The sequence below is a fragment of the Pongo abelii genome, chromosome 4 (genome assembly GCF_028885655.2).
Source record: "Pongo abelii isolate AG06213 chromosome 4, NHGRI_mPonAbe1-v2.0_pri, whole genome shotgun sequence".
Taxonomy (NCBI): domain Eukaryota; kingdom Metazoa; phylum Chordata; class Mammalia; order Primates; family Hominidae; genus Pongo; species Pongo abelii.
Genome location: NC_071989.2, coordinates 18,367,654 through 18,388,293, shown reverse-complemented (window position 1 = coordinate 18,388,293; position 20,640 = coordinate 18,367,654). Strand labels below are relative to the sequence as shown.

Below are 20,640 nucleotides of genomic sequence, written 5' to 3'. Positions count from 1 at the left end.
TATGATACAAATAAAACTGTAAACCAATATACCATAGAATCACAGAAATTAAAGAGGTGTGTTCGTTTGCTTAATGCAGGCACATTGCTTTGAAAATTTAAGAAATAAGCATCAGAGAAGCTGATAATTTGACAACGGTCCTCCTACAAGAACCCAGCAAAATTAAGACACTAACGTAAATCTTTTGACTCCTAATAAATTCTTTTGTCATAATAACAAGAAGTCTCTATTTTTTTTGCATAAGAATATCACTGTATTTATTTTCCCTCAGGTAATTTTTCTATGGCTTCAACATTTTCTCTTCAAAATTAGAAGAAAAATATCCCAAAGTTTAGAACTGGATCACTTGGCCCTTTCTCTTCTTGTCTCCTCCCAGTTCAAAATGCTTGTATCTCTTAATGGCCAGCATCCTCTTGGATCTGCAGTTAGGCTCAACACATTCCAGCCTTAGCACAATCTTCTTTGTGGTCTTAGCCTTCTTCCAGAAAATTGGCTTTGTCTGCCCACCATAGCCACTCTGCTTCCGAACATAGTGCCACTTTCCCTGGGCATACAAAGAATCCTTACCCTTCTTATACTGTGTCACTTTGTGAGGCTGATGCTTGCCACACTTCTTACAGAAAGTTCTTCAGGTTTTAGGTATGTTGACCATCTTTGCAGCAGGGCTGTTTTGTCTACATGATGAGAACGAGAAATGGCATCGGAGACCCTTGCCTCCCGCAGCTCTCGCCTAACAGGAAAGGGAAGAAAGAGCTCTCTTTTTCATAACTAATGAATTTAAATAGATTTTGAGCCCATTTTCAAAACTAGAATGGGAAAGGGAAATATTTTAAAAGTTACAAATATGATTAGGTCAAATAATCACTAAGAGGGCACATCTATTAATAGAACAGGAATATAGGATGACATATGCATCTCAAAAATCTCAGGACTTTTAGAAAACACTAGCATTCTCTATGCACCCACTTGCAAAAAAAAAAAAAAGTTAGCATTGTCAAAAAGGATCTACTTCTCTTTTGCACAGGTCTTTTAGTTTAAGGAGAGTGTTTCTTTATTGTGATAGAAACAGCTCAAGTAGTGTTCTCCCATATTACAGATTAAGAAGATGAGATCCAAAGAGGTGAATGACCTACCAACACGCTGAACTAGCAAATGCAATTGCAGCAACAATTCCTGATAACAGGCTAAGTATTAAATCACTAAAATAATAATTAAATCACTTGCTCCATAAAAACATAACTATTATTGAAACTTTACTTATAAACTTTCAAATTAAAAATAAGTGATGGTCAAACAGATTCCTTTTTATCCCACTATGGATGCATATCCATAATTGTTTAAATTTATTTGATTTTACCTTTTACTATATGCCTTCTCTTATATTTGGACCTTTCTCAGGTTTTCTTCATAATAACCTTGTTCCAATCACAGCACAATAACCTTTACCACTGTTTCAACAACAGAGTCTCATCAGCCGTTTTCATCTGTTAAAAGGAAGCACTCCTAGCTGACCTCAATATTTACCCTGTCTTTACTGAGTGAAAGCTGGTGACCTCCAGCCTGTGCTGGTTTTGCTCCAAAGAAGCTTGTGTAAACCTGCATTGTACATTAGCACACCCTGGGAGCTTTATAAAAAAAATACCAGTGCTAGAGCCTAAAGCCAGAAACATCAGATCTTTGAAGATATAATTTCAAACCTCCCCACTTGATTTTATGTGTTATTGAAGTCACTCCGTCTAGGGTACTTTGTTATATCAGCCCTAAGACACCTCCTCTTTCTTACAGCTCTTCACTTTAATATTCTAAACTAAGTATTTTCCACACATGGACCAAGCCCTACATTCAAAATTCCATAGGCTAGAACAGAAGGTTTAGAGCCAACAATGACATTCTATGAAAAGAAACCCCAACATTTCTTAAGAACAATGAACATATAAACCACTTGTATGTGTTTGACTGCTAAAGAGTAGGTATTCAACAAATAACTATTGAATAAGGGAAAAAATCAATGCAGTAATAAATGAAAAACAGAGTAATATATGTACCAATAAGGGGTCCTTAAAGTAAGTGTGTTTAGAACTACGCCTTAATTGAATAAGCGGCATGAGATACAGGATGGGATGCCAGATGAGGGAACTGTTTTGAGGGAAGAGCTTCATTAACAAAGCATTTATTAGATTGAGCCATAAGAAATCAATAATATTTGACTATTATGAACCACAAAGATGGCAGTTTCATGTTACAAACTAATAATTTCTTATGAGTGGCTCATGGGTATTTCACACTGTTCATCAGTTTCATTTATTTGATTTACAGCTAGTCATTAATATTTATACTTATGACATTTTTATGAAAATCAAACTAAGCAATGGAGCTTAAAGCACAGAGATGAAATATTTTACTTAAAATTTTAAAACGTGTAGATGAAAAACAGTAATACATGTGTGATTGAATAAATTTAAGGTTGTTCCTCAGGGGTAAATCTCAGCATATTTTTAATATATGGTAGTGATATAGCCTCAGGACATTTTAGTATCACATTTTCTGTGACTATATGAATTTCACAAACCCAGTTGCTACAGTAAACCAATTGTACCTCTGGGCAATTACAAAAAAAGTGGCCCTACCTGTGGAGGACACAGCTTTAATAAGGTCAAATGGCTTGAAGAGCAGAGTCCAGGATTAATTTCAGCTCCCACTTGCCACCCTGCCCTAGTGCACTTATGCAGTGAACAACCTGCACAACCATATATAAAGAACATATACTGTTGACTACTGAACAACATGGGTTTGAACTGCACGGTTCCACTTATATGCAGATTTTCTTCAACCTCTGTGACTACTGAGACAGTAAAACCAACACATCCTCCCTCCTCCTCCTCAGCCTACTCAGTGTGGAGACAACCAGGATGAGGACCTTTATGATGATCCACTTCCACTTAATAAGTAGTACATATATTTTCTTTTCCTTATGATTTTCTTAATCACAGTTTCTTTTCTCTAGCATATTATATGAATATAGTATATAATAATATAACGTACAAAATATGTGTTAATCAACTATTGATGTTACCAATAAGGCTTACAGTCAACAATAGGCTATTAGTAAAGTTTTTTGAGGAGTCGAAAGTTATGAATTTTCAACTGTGCAGAGAGTCGGCAACCCTAACCCTCACATTGTTCAAAGGTCAACTGTGTATAATTGTCTAAATCAGAAATTATTTCATTTCCTTGCCAGTTGTGACTTTGTTGCCATAATATAAGAAATGAGGCAGACATTACAGGATAAGTACATGTTTAAAAACCAAAGTATCACACTTTACTAGTCAATGATTGCTTATATAAAGGTACACTGAATAGTGTTCAGCTAGCACCACAGGAGATTTAGGTAGTGACAGTATTTGTAAAAATAAAAATAAGGCCGGGCGCGGTGGCTCACGCCTGTAATCCCAGCACTTTGGGAGGCCGAGGCGGGCGGATCATGAGGTCAGGAGATCGAGACCATCTTGGCTAACACGGTGAAATCCCGTCTCTGCTAAAAATACAAAAAATTAGCCGGGTGCGGTGGCAGGTGCCTGTAGTCCCAGCTACTCGGGAGGCTGAGGCAGGAGAATGACGTGACCCCAGGAGGTGGAGCTTGCAGTGAGACAAGATCGCGCCACTGCAGTCCAGCCTGGGCGACAGAGCAAGACTCCGTCTCAAAAAAATAAGTAAATAAAATAAATAAATAAATATAAAAATAAAAAACAAAGTATTTGTGTGTGTGCTCGTGTGTGTGATATGCCCAAGCATATCTAGAGCCACTACTTTTTGATATATGCATGGTAAGGCTAGGCAAGAAGGACTTTACCTTCACCTTGGAGTCTGCTTCAGTTGTGACCCCTTTAAAACCTCTCCAAGGACAAGAGTAATTGGCCATAATGAGATCCAATAATTACTTCCTTTGAAGTCAATTAAATGAACAAGTACCTGCACACAATTTAGCTGAAATATTGAAGAGAAACCCGACCACTGATTTTGATAAGAGAAGACTCCCAGGAATTCTGTGAAATACATCTCTTTTTTGAAAGGAGTACAGAGATTTTTGAAGCCACATACTTAAGAGCAATCATAAATGAACACAATATGGCACTCCCAAGTTTTCTCCAAGACAGGAAAAAATAATTAACTAAGAAAATAAATAGTTAAATAAATATAAGCGATTGTACAATAAGTATGAAGGAACTTCAGGCATTAAAGAAATAGGAGGGTGAGACTCTAAACTGCCTGGGCAACCACAAAACAAGTGTTCTTATCCATAACACTGAATTTTGAAATGGGCACTGTAAGTTTGGAAGTCTTAATATGCTTTGAAAATTAATTCTTTCGTTTCTGTTAAAAGTTATATATTACTGGCCGGGTGTGGTGGCTCACGCCTGTAATCCCAGCACTTTGGGAGGCCGAGGTGGGCAGATCACGAAGTCAGGAGATGGAGACCATCCTGGCTAACATGGTGAAACCCTGTCTCTCCTAAAAATACAAAAATTAGCCGGGTGTGGTGGGGGGTGCCCGTCGTCCCAGCTACTCGGGAGGCTGAGGCAGGAGAACGGCGTGAACCCGGAGGCGGAGTTTGCAGCGAGCAGAGTTCGCGCCACTGCACTCCAGCCTGGGAGACAGAGCAAGACTCTGTCTCTTAAAAAAAAAAAAAGTTATACATTACTCAGAAACTATAAACACTTGTCTCCGGATAGTGTTAATTTATTTTCTTAATGATACTTAGTAGTCTAATATCTCATTCAGCTAAATGAGTTTAAACTAAACCTTAATAGTTTAAAAGGGGATTATGCTATTTCAAGTAATACTAAATATCCAGAGGAAAAGCCACCATTCCAGAAAAACCTCACAATTTTAATTATTATATTTTATGACTGTAATATTGTAATACACATCTACAGCAGATATATTGATTTCCAGGGAAAACACACTGCAATCTTAATTTTAATATCTAACAAAATGCAACTGCTCATCTACAAGAAAAAAGCAATGTGGTCGTATGTTATTCTTGAAGGTATTTCTATATTTAAATTATCTCTTTATTATAAATATCAACATTTCAGGATTCTAAATAGTAAATAGTTTTGCAATCAAAAGATATTTAGGGAAAAATTGATTTCAAATATCTTTGAGTAGGAATGTCTGGTAATTAAGTCCTAAACTTTCTACAAAAAATTACAGTCCATCTACAACAGTTCTGGTACAAAAGTAACTTCTTGAATAATTAGACTGGCTTTGTTCTTTCCTGGAATCATCTATTAGACAGCTAACTGCCAATCTAGAAAAATCTTTAGGAAGCAAAGTAATGACCAGTGGGTCTTATCTATAGCATTACAATGTGATCATGCATGCCTAAGAGGTGATTTGATATTTAAATGTATATATATATTTCTATATCAAGGTCACTAAAATGAGGAGGAAACTTAATATGACTACAATATCATATGAGCCAAAACAGATATTTATAAAACTGCATATTGAGATGAAATCTGATCTCCATGCTAGTTCCTCTATTGTGCAACTGACATTGGTATTATTTTCCTTTATCAGAAGAAAACATTTGGTTCTCATGTTGACTATGAAACTTTTAAGACCTAATTTTAATTTTGCTCATTGTATGCGTGTGTACAGTTCTGGGTTGGGTATTTATAGAACACATGTAATTTGTCTAGTCTCTAAAAGAAAAAAAAACTATTTTACGTTGTTTTACTGTTATTTTTTATACAATAATTAATTTACATATGTGTTATCGAGTTCATATACTAACATATACTTAACAAGAGAAAAATCAAGCTCTACAGAATAAGAATTTTAGAATATTCTAATATAAAAATCATAAAAAGTTAATTGAGTAGAAAAACAAAGGTTATCTTGCCAATAAATCAAGGTAATTTAAAAATGTTCCTGAGTGATGGTTTTAAGAGTCAGTCATATCAAACCATTTTGGAACAGAATATTCCACTTCTGTTGATAGCATTTTAATACAGAAAAAGAAAAAAATGTTTCAAAACCATTTTACGAAGCTTTGATATCAGTTTATTTGATGAAGGTCAAAACCCAATGAAACTCCCAAATATAGATTTAAAACTTACAAATAGAGATGAAAAACGTCTAGATAAAATATAACCTGAATATGTTGAAAGATATAGTCCATAATCAGAAAGGATATATTCCAGAAATGAAAAAAAAAAGTGACATTAGAAAGTCTATCTATATAACTCGTTATACCTCTAGATTTAAAAGTTTTAAATAGTATTTAAATATATGATAAAAGGCATTTGAAATTTGAAAATACATTTCTATTAAAGATTTTTATAATTATCTAGGTAGAAATATGTTTTATTTTTATTATAAAGGTGTTTATCTCCAGTCAATGGCTAAGAATATTTACAAAGATGAAACATTACAAGCATTTTTAGCGATGGAATTTCAAAAAAAAAGAAAAAAAAGAAGGAGGGGAGGGGAGGGGAAAGAGAAGGGAAGGAAAGAGATCAAGAAATTTAATTATATAAATCCTAAACAAACAGTGCTTTCTGGGCTCACAGGAGAAAACACATAGGACATCACTAAATCACTTCATCTTGCTTCCTAACAATCCCCACCCACAAGACGGCCCTGAGTAATCAGAGGGTAATTCCATTCCCTGTTTGTGGTTGATTCAGGAACACAGGTCTAAGCCTTATGGCAAAGAGTTCATGAAAAGGAGAGTAATTCAAGAAGAAGACTGTCACTGGATCAGGGAGCATGAGGTTAGCTGAGGAAGGGTTTCATAAACTAAAGACAAAACCACAGGAAGGAACAACTTCTTTAACCTCCCTCTGGTTATTACCGTCTGTGCTGTGCAGCCTTGAAATCTTGCAGCCATCTTATTTGGCTGAAGATAAAGTTGGCCCATAGAATTCAGCACTGAAGCATTAAGACAACCCCAAAGCCATCTTCCTCTTGGATGTCTATTTATATGAGAGAAGAAGCCAGCTTTCACTGGGTTTTCTATTCCTTATAATCTAAGCAGGGGTCAGCAAACTTCAGAAAAGTTCCTGTTAGTAAATATTTTAGGCTCTGTGGATCACACAATCTCTGTTATTCAGCTCTGCCATTTCATTGCAAAAGGCAATACGTTAAACAAAGAGTCACAACTGTGTTCCAGTACATCTTTATTCACAAAACTAGGCAGTTAGGATACACTCCCATGTTTTCTTCTGTAACTTCTGTAGTGTTAAGATTCACATTCAAGTCTTTGATCCATTTTGAGTTAAATTTTGGCATAAGAGACCAGGTATGGGTATGATCCAGCACCATTTGTTGAAAAGACCATTCTTTCTCCACTGAATTGCTTCTGTCTTTGTCAAAAATTCATTAATCATATTGTTTATAAGTCTACTTCTGGATCCTCCATTCTTGTACCTTGATTAGTCTTTCAATATTATACTGCTGATTACCATAGATTTTTAAAAATCTTAAAATTAGACAGTATAAAAGCCTTCCAAATTTGCTCCTCTTTTCCAATAGTATTTATTCATTGTCATACAAATTTTAGGATCAGTTCATCAAGTCCTACTAAAAGATTGAGAATTTTGATTGGAATTGTGTTGAATTTATAGATTATTTTGGGGAGAACTGATATCTTAATAGTATTGAGTTTTTTGATTCAGGATCAGAATATAGCTAACAATTTATTTGCATTATCTTTTATTTCTGTAGGTGGTGTTTTCTAGTTTTGAGTATACAGGTCTGACACATCTTTTGTTAGATGTATATAATATTGTTGATGCTTATAAATGGTATTTTAATTTTCAATTTCTGTTTATTTGTTGCTATTATATAGTTTTTTATATGTCAATCTTGTATTCTACGATATCGCTAAACTCACTGTTTAGTTCTAGTAGCATGTTCATAAATTTCATAGAATGTTCTACGTAGATAATCATATCACCTATGAATAGATTATTTTAATTCTTATTTTACAATCAGGATCCTTGTAATATATTTTTCTTACCCTATACACTGTTTAGGACCTTCCAGTATAGCATTATATTTTCTGTGTCTTTCTTACTTTTGCACTTCAAAGATATGTACATTCTCCAAAAGAACCCTATACTTAGAATTTAGAAGCTTTCTGTTGCTGAAACTGACCAGTATTAATTGGGGATTAATTAATCAAACTAAGTTTACCTGGGTATAGCTTATTTGAAATTTTGTATGTTATTAAGTGAAAAAAATTGTAGCACAGAAATACTTATTTGTGTATGTGCACGTATGTAGACAGACACTTATCTCTATGTTTTAAAAAACATGTCTGAGCATATTATGCAAGTATCACTGTGTGCCTGTGTGTGCTCATGCTGTGTCTAGCTGAGTGTGCCAAAATGCACTCTACATTGTGAACTCTATTTACCCGAAGAGAAAGAAGTATTATTAGAGGTGGGGCATAGAGAAAAATCTCATATTTTACAACATAAAATTTAATATATTTTGACCTTTTTATAATGAGGCTTATCAATCTTGCAATTTAACATATGCATTTAAAAAACAAAAGCAACAAAATAGAAGTCAGACAAAGAACAGACAACGATTTTCACAAAGAGGTTGTCTCAGGAAAACATGTTATGGTATTTTTTATGTTCTTCTATGTGATCCTCTGCATTTTTTTTTTTGTTATAATGAATATGTATTGTGAAAAGAAAAGGCCTTTTCCTTAAATTCTAAAAATGTGCCCATGAGAAAGTGTCAGTGCATCAAAAACACTACTAAAGCTAAGCAATATCATCCAAATTGCCAACACAAGCTGATTAAAGAAAACTAAATTCTAAGCTATTGGAATAAACTGCCAGAATCTGTTTTCAAAACCTGAAATGCTTTCTCTGAAATTCAAAGTAGCAAAACGTCATCCTAGATTCTTACCAGGATTTGATTTTAATAAAACACACTGACCTTCAGTCAGCGTTCATTTCTACACTGACTCTTTTATAAAGGTTTTAGAATCATGATATCGAAAATATCCAAGCAAAATTAACATTCACCACTCGTGTATTTTTGAGTAAAGCTACTCATGTCTTCTAAATGTACAATTTAATTCTTATTATACATATAACATTTATTGCTATTTGCCTCTCTAAAAACAAGTATAAAAATAAAGGTTCTACATTTCATTATATGGCTACTCTTTAATTTTTTTTAATTTAAATACACACACACATTCATTAATCTTAGTTAGGTTCAGTCAAGGTTGTCTTAGGCCATAGTAATGCAAGGTGGAATGTTGTCTCTATTTTTGCCAAACCTTTAGAAATGTTACTCTTTCAGTCCTGTCTTTAAACAACACATTTCCTGAACTTCATGTGTATTACTAGCATTGCTTTTTAACATTCAAAAATACACAGAACCAACACAAGGAACTGTTTCTGGCTCATTCTGTACCTGCTCTTGGCATCCCAGGCTACCATTCCTTCAATGTAACCCTGACATTGGCTCATATGCATAATGTTAGATAATTTTTAAGTTAGGAGTCTTAGATCTCAGGAATGGTTTGAAAGTCAAGATCAAAGTGTGGATTTCATTCCTTTAAACAACCAGGGTTTCCAATCCAGTGCAGGTGTGAAAGCTCTCGTCTACAAAATCACTGGGGATCCTGGCTCCTTTCAGGTCACCGTGCCACCATCCCCAAGGTTATCCCTCTGTCTTGGTGTTCTAATTTAGCAGCTTCATAGTCCAACCACCCAGAGGAGAGGGAAGACTGATGGAGTGGGGCAAAATGTTTCCTAGAAAGTGATATGACATTTTCTCTGACATCCCGCTAGCCATAACTCAGTCACATGGCCACACCTAAATGCCAGGAACACTGAGAAATATAATTATTATTTTTGTTGTAAAAATTAGCTAAAAAGTCTATCAAAATGAAATGAGGGACTAATTAGTATCAGGGAGAAATATTACCCTGTCCCTTTGACCTACTTTTACTTCAAAACTTTAGCTTATCCATCAACCTACTAATTTAGTGGTTCAGCCTGTCATCTTTCACTGTGTCTTATTTATTTCAGTTCTGTGTGGTCTGACTTGGTGGTTCCAAAATGGGTCCTGTGTACCAGGACTTCCTAGAGATTTTAAAAATTTTTTATTATTCAGCTTCTTAAACTCTCCCCAAACCTGTTGAATCATAATTTCTTGGGATGGGGGAAGACAGTTTGCATTTTTAAAGGGTAACCAAAATGATTCCAATGTAATCAAAATCACTGCCTGGCATGGGCACATATAATAACACTATTCTAAATTCCAGGTGGTTAGGCTTAGCTTGATGAATAATATCATCATATATACATCATGATACTAAAGAAAATAAAATCTCATGCTACCGTCTTTGCATCTGTAAAGTATGCTTAATATGACCCAAAACTGAATTTTTACTTCCCTTGTTTTGTTCCCTTTTTCTCTATGGAGTTCTCACTCCCAGTTTAAACTAAACCAAAACTTGAACTCAAAGAGTTTTCTTATGTTCACATGAATTACTTCCCCAAGAATGTTCCCTTTTTAAGACTTGTCTAATAGTTACCTAGTTATCCAGGGTTGGCCTGTCTCCAAGGTATCACAGATGTGTGCCAGAACATGAGAAAATAAGACATGTGACCACTTCTGTGGCCCCTAAAGGCCTACCAACAATGATGCCTGTAATTAAAGTCCAATATATCATGAATGTGGATGTTTCAGTATGACAGCTCCTTACACAAGCAAATGCCATTAGTTGAAAGTCAAATGCTTATTATAAAGCAAGAGTTAGTCCTGCAGTGTAGATCTAATCTAGCTCCTTATAAAATTTAGGCCAAAGGAAAAAATTTCCTGAAGATTGAATGGACATGTGTTAAGCTGTTCACCATAAATAATTTAATCTAGGATAAGTTTGCATTAAAAGTAGATATTCTCTGCTACACTACTACTATAAACGACATAAATAATTTAGTATGTTTTTTATGTGGTCATGTATGTTGAACTGGATCTGCTTTGCTGTTCTCAGGTCCAGGTGAAAAACAAATTTCATTTATTGAAAATTGGTGTTAAATTATACCAGGCCACTGTTCTCACTGAGTTATACTAACTCCTTGATCAAGGAAGATGTAGGAACTTTTAAAAGAGTCAAGAAAGAGATTTTCTTCATTTTCTTTGTATCCCATGCTGGGGTTTACTGAAAGCACTCTGTGGACTTCTTGATTTTCAGGAAAAAAAAAAGCAGCAGAGTTCTCTTCAGGCTTTATTTCTGTTTAACTTTTAAAAATTATTTACTTCTGTGAATTGCATCAAGGCCCAAATGCTTAGCTCAGCAATGAACTATTAGAATATTTTAAATGATATTTTAATAACAGTAATAAGGAAGAGCTCATCTTGATTTAAAAATCCAACCAAACTCATCATTAATTTTCTATCAATACAATATATATTTTCTTCTGTATCTAATGCTCCCGTGGCCTATCTTCAGATTTTCCTTCTTTCATGCCACCTCCCTCTCTGATTTTGGAAGAGAAACTATAAAAAACAAAGAAAGTATGTTTAATCTTGTAGCTAAACGTTGCAGGTAAGATAATAAAACTTGGACTATTAAAAAATGAATAGGTTGTGAAATACAGAAAGACTCAGATTCTTTGGAAAAACATAAGGTATATCAACGGTCCTGAACCAACCTTTTTGGGACAAAGGACTGGTTTTGTGGGAGACAATTTTTCCAAGGGCCAGTGGTGGAAGGATGGTTTCAGGATGATTCAAGCGCATTGCATTTGTTGTATACTTTATTTCTGTTTTTATTACATTGTAATATATAATAAAATAATTACGACAACTCACAGTCATGTAGAATCAGTGGGAGCCTTGAACTTGTTTTCCTGCAACTAAATGATCCTATCTGGGGGCGATGGGAGACAGTGACAGATCATCAGGCATTAGATTCTCATAAGGAGCCCACAACCTAGATCCCTCACATGCACAGTTTACAATAGGGTTTGTGCTCCTATGAGACTCTAATGCCAAGTCTGATCTGACAGAAGGCGGAGCTCAAGTGGTCATGCAAGTGATGCGGAGCAGCTGTGAATACAGATGAAGCTTTGCTCGCTCACCCGCCCCCCACCTCCTAACGGTGCAGCCACGTTCCTAACAGGCCACAGACCCTGATTGGGGGTTGGAGACCCCTGAGGTATATAATTGGGGGTTGGGGACCCCTGAGGTATATAATCCCTGATTGGGGGTTGGGGACCCCTGATTGGGGGTTGGGGACCTCTGAGGTATATAATCCAGGAAATTTGGGAAACCCAGTTTACTACCTTGTATTATTGGAGACTATCAGTGAGCATCAGCTGATAAGAGGAGGTGACATATTCTCCAAGTGGTTCAGAGTTCAGACTTCTATTTTGGTGTGCTTTGGACCACATACGTCCTTCAGAAGTTAACGTCTATGTAAATGCAGGCAAATAGTTTTAACCTTTCTAAGTATCTTTACCACAAAATGAGATAATAATAACACCAACCTCATAAGACTGTTGTAAAGAGCACGTGCAAAACTTAACATAGTGCCCTAACTCACAGCAAGCACTCAAAAACATTAGGAATTACTTACTACAAACACTGAGAAGTCTCACAGTTAAAAACTTAAAAAAGCTTTGTTTGACCTATATTACCTGAACTTACAAATAACAATGCCCACTCTGTGTTTTAAATAGAGCATCTAATAGCAACCAATGGAATACACTTGATAATATACTAGATTAACCTAACTCCTGGACATTTTAGAAAGTCAATCAACTTAGTAAGTCAAAATATATTTCCCCGAAAAAAAAATTCAATTCCTTCACTCTTAACAGTCGCAGAAGATCTGTATATCTTTTTCCCTTAACTACCATGTATAGAAGTACATTGTTTTCAGAAGGAAAAAAAAATCCCATTTATATCTCCTAATCTATATTTGGCAATTGAGCATCCACACTATCTAGACAGCAGCATATGCAAACCTGATTGAGTTCCAAAGATTTTTTTTCTCTCTCCTTTTTTAAAACCAAATGTCACATTTCTGAGTTATGTTTTCAGTCATGCAGCCTGCATCTTTAGAAATATGTGCTTTTAATCTAAGAAAAAATATAGTCCAGTACACTTCCTAAAAATTTAAATTTATAACATCCAAAGGTTATTTTTTTTAGTGCCACAAAACTGACAAATGCAAATTCTTGACAATAGCAGATTTGGAAACTTCTATAGCAACCAAGTGGATGAGCATACTGCATCTGTTCTAATAAACATATGAGATCACCTTATTCTGCTCAACATACCACAGAATTTAAGTCATGTGTTTTCAAAAAATATTGAAGAAAAAGAAATCTAGTTAGCCGTATTGGCTGAATTTTGCAGAATGATAGAAGAGTACTTGCAATAATTTATTCCATCCAAACAAATATATAAAATTAACATTTTTATACACTTTCCAGTCTTTATAAAAAGATGTATGAAATACATATATGAAGATATATATGTGTACGTGTACATTTATATATGTGTCTATGGGTATAAAATTATATATTGTTTATACAAGTTTATGTCTTACATTTATATAAACACTATCACAAACGATTTCCTATTATATTGAAATTTACAAAACCAACATTTTAAAGGATGTGGCATAGTTCCTCATATAAAGATCATTTATATCTGCCTATTTTTAGGAATCTGAATTATATTTAGTTTTTAACTACTATAGAGAACCCTGTGATGAACATTTCAGCATACAAATCTTTGTTGTAATTACTGTTCTTGGGGCTGTTTTCTAAAACAGTAATTACCATCTAAAATTACTTATCAAAATGAAGTAAAATTTCATAAGCATTTGTTGAGAAATTGCTTTCGAGCAGTGATAAACTTGTAACTCCATTAGCACTGAGGTATTAGCCCCATTAGCAGCTCTCGTCACCTTTAGAAATATTGAAGGGAAAAAATCTATTTTTAATGACTTCGAATGTCAGAGAAAAATCTCATCCTTTTTGGTTTTCATTTTCTATTACTACTACATTTGAATATTTTTCTAAGTTTATTATTTGGTAGTGTTTCTCCTGCAAATTGCGTTTACGTCCTTTCTCTTTTTGGGAAGGTAGAGGAAGCTTGCTTTTTTCTCTACCATTTCTATTAACTCTTATAAACATACAAATTTGGAGTCATGGTTATTATACATATTTACCCAGCTGTTACATTGCTTTGTTTTTAAGCATGACAAGATGACATGGAAATTCTGCTGCCTCTTTGTTTTTAATGTGATAGAGTTTATGTCCTTTATTATTATCTTCTTTTATTCCAGTTTAGTAACATACCCCATGCAACATCCCTAATATGTTCTTACCTAAAAGTATAAATGGCCTCTCCTAATCACTAGCTCAAAGTTGCCCTAGAGCAGATGGTAGTGTAAATCAAAGCCTAGTTATCTATATTTGTCTATTTTTGCACTGCTATAAATATCTGAGACTCGATATTTTAAAATTTATAAAAAATTTATAAAGAAAAGAGGTTTAATTGGCTCATGGTTTCGCAGGCTGTACAAGAAACAAGGCTGGGGAGTCCTCAGGGAACTTTCAATCGTGATGGAAAATGAAGGGGAAGCCAGCAGGTCTTACATGACTGCAGCAGCAAGAAAAGGAGGGGGTGAAGGAGTTACACGCTTTTAATCAAACAGATCTCATGATAACTCACTTATTACCATGAGAGCAGCACCAAAGGGAAAAGTCACCCTCATGATCCAATGACTTCCCATCAGGCCCAACCTCCAACATTGGAGATTACAATTTGACATGAGATTTGGGCAGGGACATAGACCCAAACCACATCAATATCCCAAACCTGTTTGCATTATGATTTCACCAGTTGGTTTCCAAATGGGAGTCCAAAATCCCTTGTCTAGGCACAAAATATAAATAGAATAATTAAATCCTAAGTTTTTTAAATTATGAATTTATGAACTTAGTATCAGTTGTAGAATATTTTATAGTACAGATCTTTGTCCCTGGTCTCTTTCATGAGTCACTTGTGATGCGGACTGACTAAAGCACACATGTTAGGATGACCACCAGAAACAATGTATCTCAAAAAACCAATTTTGCATCATTTTATCTTAATACTGAGAGCAAACCAAACTAGTTCCCACAAACAGAAATAGCCTCTCATTCAGCCATAGAAAAGGACATTCTGCCATTTGCCACAATATGGGTGGATGTGAAGAACATTGTGCTAAGTGAAATGTGTCAAACACAGATAGAAAACTATTGCATGATTTCACTTACATATGGAATCTTTTTTTAAAAGGACAAATATACAGAGAATAAAACAGTGGTGGGAGAGAGGAAATGTGGAAATGTAGTTCAAAGCATATAAAGTAGCAAATATGTAGATTTTAGCTGCTCTTGTCACACACACCAAACCTGGTGAGATTATGGATATGCTCATTTGTTCACTATAGTAGCCATTTTACTATCTATTTGTATCCTATAACATGTTATAAACCTCAAATACACACAATAAAATTTAGGAATCCAACTTACAAGGGACGTGAAGGACCTCTTCAAGGAGAACTACAAACCACTGCTCAAGGAAATAAAAGAGGATACAAACAAATGGAAGAACATTCCATGCTCATGGGTAGGAAGAATCAATATCATGAAAATGGCCATACTGCCCAAGGTAATTTACAGATTCAATGCCATCCCATTCAAGCTACCAATGACTTTCTTCACAGAATTGGAAAAAACTACTTTAAAGTTCATATGGAACCAAAAAAGAGCCCGCATCGCCAAGTCGATCCTAAGCCAAAAGAACAAAGCTGGAGGCATCACACTACCTGACTTCAAACTACATTACAAGGCAACAGTAACCAAAACAGCATGGTACTGGTACCAAAACAGAGATATAGATCAATGGAACAGAACAGAGCCCTCAGAAATAATGCCACATATCTACAACTATCTGATCTTTGACAAACTTGAGAAAAACAAGCAATGGGGAAAGGATTCCCTATTTAATAAATGGTGCTGGGAAAACTGGCTAGCCATATGTAGAAAGCTGAAACTGGATCCCTTCCTTACACCTTATACAAAAATCAATTCAAGATAGATTAAAGACTTAAACGTTAGACCTAAAAACATAAAAACTCTAGAAGAAAACCTAGGCATTACCATTCAGGACATAGGCATGGGCAAGGACTTCATGTCTAAAACACCAAAAGCAACAGCAACAAAAGCCAAAATTGACAAATGGGATCTGATTAAACTAAAGATCTTCTGCACAGCAAAAGAAACTACCATCAGAGTGAACAGGCAACCTACAAAATGGGAGAAAATTTTCACAACCTACTCATCTGACAAAGGGCTAATATCCAGAATCTACAATGAACTCCAACAAATTTACAAGAAAAAAAAACAAACAACCCCATCAAAAAGTGGGCAAAGGACATGAACAGACATTTCTCAAAAGAAGACATTTATGCAGCCAAAAAACACATGAAAAAATGCTCACCATCACTGGCCATCAGAGAAATGCAAATCAAAACCACAATGAGATACCATCTCACACCAGTTAGAATGGCAATCATTAAAAAGTCAGGAAACAACAGGTGCTGGAGAGGATGTGGAGAAACAGGAACACTTTTACACTGTTGGTGGGACTGTAAACTAGTTCAACCATTGTGGAAGTCAGTGTGGCAATTCCTCAGGGATCTAGAACTAGAAATACCATTTGACCCAGCCATCCCATTACTGGGTATATACCCAAAGGACTATAAATCATGCTGCTATAAAGACACATGCACAAGGATGTTTATTGCAGCATTATTCACAATAGCAAAGACTTGGAACCAACCCAAATGTCCAACAATGATAGACTGGATTAAGAAAATGGGGCACATATACACCATGGAACACTATGCAGCCATAAAAAATGATGAGTTCATGTCCTTTGTAGGGAGATGGATGAAATTGGAAATCATCATTCTCAGTAAACTATCGCAAGGACAAAAAACCAAACACCACATATTCTCACTCATAGGTGGGAATTGAACAATGAGAACACATGGACACAGGAAGGGGAACATCACACTCTGGGGAGTGTTGTGGGGTGGGGGGAGGGGGGAGGGATAGCATTGGGAGATATACCTAATGCTAGATGACGAGTTAGTGGGTGCAGCGCACCAGCATGGCACATGTATACATATGTAACTAACCTGCACATTGCGCACATGTACCCTAAAACCTAAAGTATAATAATAATAAATAAATACATAAATAAAAGAGAAATAGAAATGGCCACTCCCTTTTGCATCTTTTTAAATTTTTTGAATATCTTTATACTGATACCAAGGTTTATTAGACTTTCAACTGACTTTTAAAGTCCTCATTGTGTTGTACTCTATTTGTCTCAATGTCCCCATGGATCTCCTGTCTACCCTACTTTACCCTGAACTCTGCCCCAGGAGGCTGCACTTTGAGATTGCATCCCCCGAACCATCTTGCTCCTGGGTTCCATTTTAGTTTGGCCAATGGGAGGCAGGAGAAAAACTGGGGAACTTCTTGGTGAAGTTCCTTCATATCTGCTGTCAGGCACCCTCTTCTACAGGACTCAAGGATATTGGCCAACCAGTTCTGTTCCTGGCCCCCTCAGGCTTAGTGGTGATAAGTTTCCTGCTGCTACTCATCCTTGGTACCACACCATTTTTTGATGGTTCAATTAATTCTGCCCAAATGATTATGAACACCCTTTCATTAAACTCTTCAATAACTCCTTAGAGGAGCCTCCTGCTTTTTCCCTGCCTTCTGATAGAAAACAGGTGGCTCTTCTAAAGAGTTATTGAAGAGTTTAATAAAAGGATATATTCTGATGCTGATGTAATAAAATATTCAAGTTTATTAGGTGTTAGAATTTATCAATGTCAAGGATTAAAAAAAGTATTGATTGTGCACCCCCGATAAGGGGATAGAATTATTAGAGTCTTATATTTAACTCTTCCACCATTTAAAACAATTATTTATGTGACTTGAGATTCTAGTCACATATTCTTATTGTTATTATTACTATTTTTACAAAATAATTTGAGAATTGTATAAAATATTTTTAGTCAATTGGGTACTATCAACTGATACTTATTATTATTTAGATCAGACAAGACGTTTAACTAGCTTCGATAATTGTTTTGACTCCCTTGTAGCACTACTTCCTCATTCTTGACTTTCTACTTTCATTTGCACATCCGGTAGACTTCAATAATTTTTTGCGGGGTAGGGTATATGAATGGTATGTTATAACAACTTCTTTAAAGCAGAGAAAAAAGTTTTGTTTGCCTCTACACGTGATCTACAGAGTTTCCTATAAATTTTTTGTACCATAGATTTTGTCTCAAATTTTTCTTGACCACTGTGCCATAGTTTTTATGTGTTGGTGTTGTGACCCAAAAAAAAAAAAAAAAAGTATATATCCAAGCATTTTGACTCGTTTTCATAAGAAAAATGTTCTTCACATAAATACCTTTTTGAAATATGAGATGCAAAAATTCCCAGAATATGTTTAAGATGGGCTCAGTTTTACTTATTTTAATATCATGTGTTGGGTACTTTCATACTGACTATGTAAAATGGGATTTCATCATAAGAAAGTTATAATTAGATCGGTATTTGCAATTATTTCTTCCCTTATATGTGTTCTCAATCTTCCCCAAAAGTTATCTTCTGATTGTCTATGTTCTGTGCTCCTTATATACCATCTTCATTATTTTCTATTTTTCAATTATTCAAATATAACATAACTCTATTATGGTTTGCTTATGATATGACCCTATTTCATACATTGTGTTTTTCTCTCAGCCTAAAAATCTGCATTCTCACCTAAAATTGTATTTTTTGGCTATTTTTTTATTAAGACAACTTTCCTAATGTTTGACATTTCAAAATTCAATGATTTCTAAAGTCTATTTTCAAAAGTAGTTTTTTTCAAAAGTGTTTTGTATTTATGCTTCCTAGCTGTCATGCTTTGTAATATTTGGTAGGTTCTATATTGGCAAGTTTGCATTTAATTATTTGAAGTAAGACAGGTGTAATCAAGCCATTCCCTTCCATGACCTCTAGTTAATGGGGATAGGTCTTACGGCCAGAGTTCTAGTCACTTGTCCTTCCAGTGAATCAGTGGATTCAATGGAAGATGCTTTTCTCTGATCTTGGAATACTAAGTATATTTAGGTGTCAAAATGTATTCATCCCAGGGAAGAGCCAATTTGGATCTGAATTAATGTCTCCATGAGGATCAGGAGGCAGCAAACACAATGATCTTATTTGGCTGACTGACATGGCAAGAAAACACCTTTGTGCTGTACACTTTTATCCTTCTCGACATCTGGTATTAACTGTATGCTCAAATTTTTAACCCCTGATTATATTGGTGTCTAGATTATGTTTTAAGAATAAGACAAGCAGCTGGGCACAGTGGTTCACTACTGTAATCCCAGGATTTTGGGAGGCCGAGGTGGGCAGATCACTTGAGGTCAGGAGTTGGAGACCAGCCTGGCCAACATGGCAAAACCCCGTCTCTACCAAAAATACAAAAATGAGCCCAGCATGATGGCATGTACCTATGGTCCCAGCTACTTGAAAGGCTGAGGCACGAGAATCACTTGAACCCGGGGTGGGGCGGAGGTTGCAGTGAGCTGAGATCCTGCCACTGCACTCCAGCCTGAGTGACAGAGGGAAATTCTGTCAAAAAAAAAAAGACAAGCAAAATGTTGCTCATAGTGTTTGATGAGTTTGTGGTGAGTGCTTCCCTGTGTTATTTTATGCCACAGTCATCTTGAAAGATAAAATAAAATCAAAAACCGCAGGTTCTCACTTATAAGTGGGAGCTAAATTGTGAGAACACATGGACACACAGATGGGAGCAACGCACGCTTGGGCCTATCGGAGGGTGGAGGGTGAAGGGTGGGAGGAGGGAGAGGATCAGGAAAAATAACCTAGTGGGTTCTAGGCTTCATACCTGGGTGATGAAATAATCTGCACAACAAACAGCTGTGAAACAAGCTTACCCATATAACCAACCTCCACATGTACCCCTGAACTTAAAAGTTTTTTTAAAAAAAGAAGATGGTTATTGTGAATAGTGCCACAACAAACATATGTGTGCATGTGTCAAAGACTTGGAACCAACCCAAATGTCCAACAATGACAGACTAGATTAAGAAAACGTGGCACATATACACCATGGAATACTATGCAGCCATAAAAAATGATGAGTTCATGTCCTTTGTAGGGACATGGATGAAGCTGGAAACCATCATTCTCAGCAAACTATCGCAAAGACAAAAAACCAAACACCACATATTCTCACTCATAGGTGGGAATTGAACAATGAGAACACATGGACACAGGAAGGGGAACATCACACACTGGGGACTGTTGTGGGTGGGGGGAGGGGGGAGGGATAGCATTAGGAGATATACCTAATGTTAAATGACGAGTTACTGGGTGCAGCACACCAACATGGCACATGTATACATATGTAACTAACCTGCACATTGTGCACATGTACCCTAAAACTTAAAGTATAATTAAAAAAAAAAAAAGAAAAAAA

At 35.6% G+C, this 20,640-nt stretch overlaps 1 pseudogene; it reads right to left on the bottom strand.

The window, feature by feature from the left end:
• Positions 1–246: 246 nt before the first annotated feature.
• On the bottom strand, positions 247–667 carry LOC100937842 (large ribosomal subunit protein eL42-like; annotated as a pseudogene).
• Positions 668–20,640: the final 19,973 nt, after the last annotated feature.